The following is a 6,031-nucleotide window of genomic DNA, read 5'->3' as shown; positions in this document are numbered from 1 at the left end:
TGCTTGTATATTTCACACATTTATTTAGGAGAGATTGAAAATAAATACAGGCCATACATTTTAACTCCCAAACAGATGTTGTAATGATTAATCATTGGATAACTATTCACACCATCCAACCACTGCATACAGTATAGTTCTGTAAAAGTTATACGTACAGTGCCGTGAAAAAAGTATTTGCCCCCTTTCTAATTTTTGATACTGAATGTTATTAGATCTTCAACCAAAACCTAATATTAAATAAGGGGAACCTGAGAGAACAAATAACACAACAATTACATACTTATTTAATTGATTTCATAAACAAAGTTTTGCAACACCCAATGCCCCTGTGTGAAAAAGTAGCTGCATTGACTCCAACCACACGCTTCCTGTAGTTGTTGATCAGTCTCTCAAGTCGCTGTGGAGAAATTGTGTCCCACTCTTCCATGCAGAACTGCTGTAACTCAATGACATTTGTGGGTTTTCAATCATGAACTGCTCATTTCATGTCCTGCTACAATATCTCAGTTGGGATTAGGTCTGGACTAGGCCATTCCAAAACTTCAAATTTGTTGCTTTTTAGCAAATTTAATGTAGACTTGATTGTGTGTTTTGGATCATAGTCTTGCTGCCTGACCCAGCTGTGCTTCAGCTTCAGCTCACAGACGGGTGGCCTGACATTCTCATGTAGAATTCTCTGATACAGAGCAGAATTCATGGTTCCTTCTAATTAGGCAAGTCATCCAGGTCCTGAGGCAGCAAAGCATCCCCAAACCGCCATGCTTGAGTGTTGGTATGAGGTTCTTACTGTGGATGTGGAATGCAGTGTTTGGTTTTCGCCAGGCATAATGGGACCCATGTCGTCCAAAAAGTTATACTTTTGAATCATCTGTCCATAGAACATTCTTTGAAGATTCTTGATGATCATCCAGGTGCTTCCAGGTGCTGCCTTTTGGCAAACTTTAGTAAACTTTTTGGAAGACGTGTCCCATTATGCCTGGCGAAAACCAAACACTGCATTCCACAGTAAGAACCCCATAAAAACGGTCAAGCATAGTGGTGGTATTTGTATTTATTATGGATCCCCATTAGCTGCTGCCAAGGCAAAATTAAGGCAAGCAATAAATTGCCGCAAAACACCAGTCTCATCGTCAACAGTGAAGAGGCGACTCCGGGATGCTGGCCTTCTAGGCAGAGTTGCAAAGAAAAAGCCATATCTCAGACTGGCCAATAAAAAGAAAAGATTAAGATGGGCAAAAGAACACAGACACTGGACAGAGGAGAAGCATCCCAGAGTCGCCTCTTTACTGTTGACATTGAGACTGGTGTTTTGCGGGTACTATTTAATGAAGCTGCCAGTTGAGGACTTGTGAGACGTCTGTTTCTCAAACTAGACACTCTAATGTACTTGTCCTCTTGCTCAGTTGTGCACCCGGGTCCTCCCACTCCTCTTTCTATTCTGGTTAGAGCCGGTTTGCGCTGTTTTGTGAAGGGAGTAGTACACAGCGTTGTATGAGATCTTCAGTTTCTTGGCAATTTCTCGCATGGAATAGCCTTCATTTCTCAGAACAAGAATAAACTGACGAGTTTCAGAAGAAAGTTCTTTGTTTCTGGCTATTTTGAGCCTGGAATCAAACCCACAAATGCAGATGCTCCAGATACTCAACTAGTCTAAAGAAGGCCAGTTTTATTGCTTCTTTAATTAGAACAACAGTTTTCAGCTGTGCTAACATAATTGCAAAAAGGTTTTCTAATGATCAATTACAATGATAAATTTGGCTGATAAAATGCCTTTTAAAATTATAAACTTGGATTAGCTAACACAGTGTACCATTGGAACACAGGAGTGATGGTTGCTGATAAAGGGCCTCTGTATGCCTATGTAGATATTCCATTAAAAAATCAGCCATTTCCAGCTACAATAGTCATTTACAACATTAACAATATCAACAAACAAATTTTTTTATTTGTCACATGCGCCGAATACAACAGGTGTAGACTTTACAGTGAAATGATTACTTACAAGCCCTTAACCAATGATGCTGTTTTAAGAAAATACCTAAAAAAAATATATAATAATAAATAAGTAAGAGATAAGAAAAACAAATAATTAAAGAGCAGCAGTAAATAACAATAGCGGGGCTATATACAGGGGGTACCGGTACAGAGTCAATGTGTCAATGTTCGGAGGCACATGTGTCGAGGTATTTGAGATACTTTTGTACATACAGGTAGGGTTGTTAAAGTGACTATGCCTAGATAATAACAGAGAGTAGCAGCAGCATAGTGGGGGGGGGGGGGGTGCAAATAGTCTGGGTAGCCATTTGATTAGCTGTTCAGGAGTCTTGTGGCTTGGGGGTAGAAGCTGTTTAGAAGCCTCTTGGGCCTAGACTTGGCGCTCCGGTATCGCTTGCCGTCCGGTAGCAGAGAGAACAGTCTATGACTAGGGTGGCTGGGGTCTTTGATTTTTAGGGCCTTCCTCTGAGACCGCCTGGTATAGAGGTCCTGGATGACATGAAGCTTGGCCCCGGTGAAGTATTGGGCTGTACGCACTACCCTCTGTAGTGCCTTGCAGTCGGAGGCCGAGCAGTTGCCATACCAGGCAGTGATGCAACCCGTCAGGATGCTCTCGATGGTGCAGCTGTAAAATCTTTTGAAGATCTGAGGACCCATGCCAAATCTTTTTAGTTTCCTGAGGGGGAATAGGCTTTGCCCTTAATTCTAAGCAATGTTGTGCTGCTATTTTAATTGATTTGGCCAAAACTTTTGATACGGTAGACCATTCCATTCTTGAGGGGTCTTTGGCCTGGTTTGCTAACTACCTCTCTCAGAGTGCAGTGTATAAAGTAAGAACATCTGTTGTCTCAGCCACTGCCTGTCACCAAGGGAGTACCCCAAGGCTCGATCCTAGGCCCCACGCTCTTCTCAATTTACATCAACAACATAGTTCAGGCAGTAGAAAGCTCTCTCATCCATTTATATGCAGATGATACAGTCTTATACTCAGCTGCCTCCCAGGATTTTGTGTTGTACACTAAGAAAACTTTGTTGAAGAGTGTTTAACAAGCTTTCTCTGCCCTTAACCTTGTTAAGGGTTGGTAAGAAGAATGCCCCTCTCCCCACAGGTGTGATTACTACCTCTGAGGATTTAGAGCTTGAGGTAGTCAACTTATACAAGTACTTGGGAGTATGGCTAGACGGTACACTGTCCTTCTCTCAGCACATATCAAAGCTGCAGGCTAAAGTTAAATCTGGACTTGGTTTCCTCTATCGTAATCGCTCATCTTTCACCCCAGCTGCCAAACTAACCCTGATTCAGATGACCATCCTACCCATGCTAGATTACGGAGACATAATTTATAGATCGGCAGGTAAGGGTGCTCTCGAGCAGCTAGATGTTCTTTATCATTCGACCATCAGATTTGCCACCAATGCTCCTTATAGGACACATCACTGCACTTTATACTTCTCTGTAAACTGGTCATCTCTGTATACCTGCCGCAAGACCCACTGGTTGATGCTTATTTATAAAACCCTCTTAGGCCTCACTCCCCACTATCTGAGATATCTACTGCAGCCCTCATCCTCCACATACAACACCCGTTCTGCCAGTCGCATTCTGTTAAAGGTCCACAAAACGTATTTTCAGTTCGCTGCCGCTAGCGACTGGAACGAGCTGCAACAAACACTCAAACTGTACAGTTTTATCTCAATCTCTTCAATCAAAGACTCAATCATGGACACTCTTACTGACAGTTGTGGCTGCTTTGCGTGATGTGTTGTTGTCTCTACCTTATTGCCCTTTGTGCTGTTGTCTGTGCCCAATAATGTTTGTACCATGTTTTGTGCTGCTACCATGTTGTGCTGCTACCATGTTGTTCTGCTGCCATGTTGTTGTCATGTGTTGCAACCATGCTGTGTTGTCATGTTTTGCTGTCTTGCTATGTTGTTGTCTTAGGTCTATCTTTATGTAGTGTTGTCTCTCTTGTCGTGATGTGTGTTTTGTCCTAAAGTATTACTATTTTTATTTTATTTATCCCAGCCCACGTCCCCGCAGGAGGCCTTTTGGTAGGCAGTCATTGTAAATAAGAATTTGTTCTTAACTGATTTGCCTAGTTAAATAAAAAATACATTTAAAAAATACACTACGTGGTTATGCTGTTCTGATGGGATGTTGATGTGTAAGACATATTTCCAGAAAGCGATACAATACATACAAAATAATAATAATAATTATTGTTATCATCCCACCAATTCACTCAGCTCACACCAAGACCCCAGATCTACTGTGGGGAACAGGCTGACACAGTGAGATTTAAATGAGGCCCTGCATGGGCTCCTCATTGGCTTTAGTCTAGGAATCTGCTAAATCAATAAGCTACATGTGAATGGTCAACACTCACATTAAGTCTCACCTCTTGCATCTTCTTAAAAGCAAGTGAATATAATTAAATATGGTGGTAATGATAATGAAATGGCAGAGTTATTTCCTCAAGGACTAGTCATTGTAAAATATACAATACATTTACATCAGAGAGATACAAGAAGATTGTCCTTACCAGTTTCTTAGTCTTTTCTACACAAATATAATATAATTGAACATTTTACATTATTGTTCACTACAAATATTTTAAAACAAACAATATGTGCAACATACAAAAGTCAAATGGTCAATAAAAAAACATATACAGAGCCTCTTTCCCAGATCTTGGACTAGATTATGTTGTTTTTCAAATATAATCTCATAAAAGACTACTTTCACCGTTGGTCCTCCTGAATATAGGGCCTCGTACAGCAGTCTCATCTGTTCCTGGCAGGGCCTGGCATCACGGATTGTATTGTACATTTATTTTATGAAGCATGTTTCTCTGGATCAGTTCATCTGCTATGGGAATCACCATGGTTACCCTGTGAATTAGCTCAGCCCTTTGCTCATCCCCAAACTGGACACCTTCAGTAAGAGAGAGAAAGGTAAAGTTATTAAGCCAATATTAAATCATTTCTCAGTGAATCTGACACAAAGATAATAAGACAAGGTGGGTGGTACATTTAAAATGTTGTTTTCACTAATGTTTGACAAACATAGCATGTATCTGTCAGTGTTATAATAACAATAATACTTTGCAATATTGGTATTATGGGTCTTACTCCTTGCTACAACTAGCTAAGTAATTGTTTCATCTGTGAATGATTTAAACCAGTGTCACGGTTTTCTTCCTGGGATGAAGGAGAGGACCAAAATGCAGCGCGGCTAGTGTTCAACATGTTTAATTAGACGTATAAACGGTAACCGTATACAAATAACAAAATAACAAATGTGAAAACCGAGACAGTCCTATCTGGTGCAGACAAAACACAGAGACAGGAAACAATCACCCACAAAATCCCAACACAAAACAAGCCTCCTATATATGATTCTCAATCAGGGACAACGATTGACAGCTGCCTCTGATTGAGAACCATATTAGGCTGGACACAGAAACAGACAAACTAGACACACAACATAGAATCCCCACCCAGCTCACGTCCTGACCAACACTAAACAAGCAAAACACATAAGAACTCTGGTCAGGACGTTACAACCAGTGGGTTAACTGTTGAGACTACAGCAAATCTTGGAGAGAGTACTTAATTCGGGAGCATCTATTAACAATTTTGAGAATGGATAAAATGTTATATTGTTCTTTCTCTACTAAAGTAGTAGACTTTAACCTCAGAGTTGACCCCAAAAGGAAATATGTCACCTTATCATACTTTTCTGAACATGGTTGGAAGAGGACTGGAATGGAGAGAAGCAGTTCATTCTGAGAGAGAGAGGGAGGTTGGGGATGGGGAGAAAGAAAGAGACCGTTAATCCTCCCCATTTATAAACTATAAACTAAAGGTTAAGTAAACTTGAGGTACTGTAGCAACTGTAGCACTCCTCTAAATCTTCTTTCTTTCATTTGTCCCGTTTGTCTTAGTTGGTAGCGCATGGCACTTGCAACACCAGGATTGTGGGTTTGATTCCCCCATGGAAAATGTATGTACTCACTAGCCTACTATCGTG

The 6,031-nt window shown here is 40.7% G+C and overlaps 1 long non-coding RNA gene across 1 annotated transcript in view; it reads right to left on the bottom strand.

Moving 5' to 3' along the window:
• Positions 1–2,277: 2,277 nt before the first annotated feature.
• Positions 2,278–6,031, bottom strand: part of LOC139584666 (uncharacterized) — a 20,315-nt gene continuing 16,561 nt past the window's right edge. Inside the window, exon 3 of the long non-coding RNA XR_011676804.1 lies at positions 2,278–5,786. This is a non-coding gene — a long non-coding RNA (uncharacterized lncRNA). The remainder of the gene's footprint in view (positions 5,787–6,031) is intronic.

The sequence above is a fragment of the Salvelinus alpinus genome, chromosome 9, assembly GCF_045679555.1.
Source record: "Salvelinus alpinus chromosome 9, SLU_Salpinus.1, whole genome shotgun sequence".
NCBI lineage: Eukaryota > Metazoa > Chordata > Actinopteri > Salmoniformes > Salmonidae > Salvelinus > Salvelinus alpinus.
Note: the sequence above shows the minus strand (reverse complement) of the source record. Positions and strands in the feature narration are given on the sequence as shown.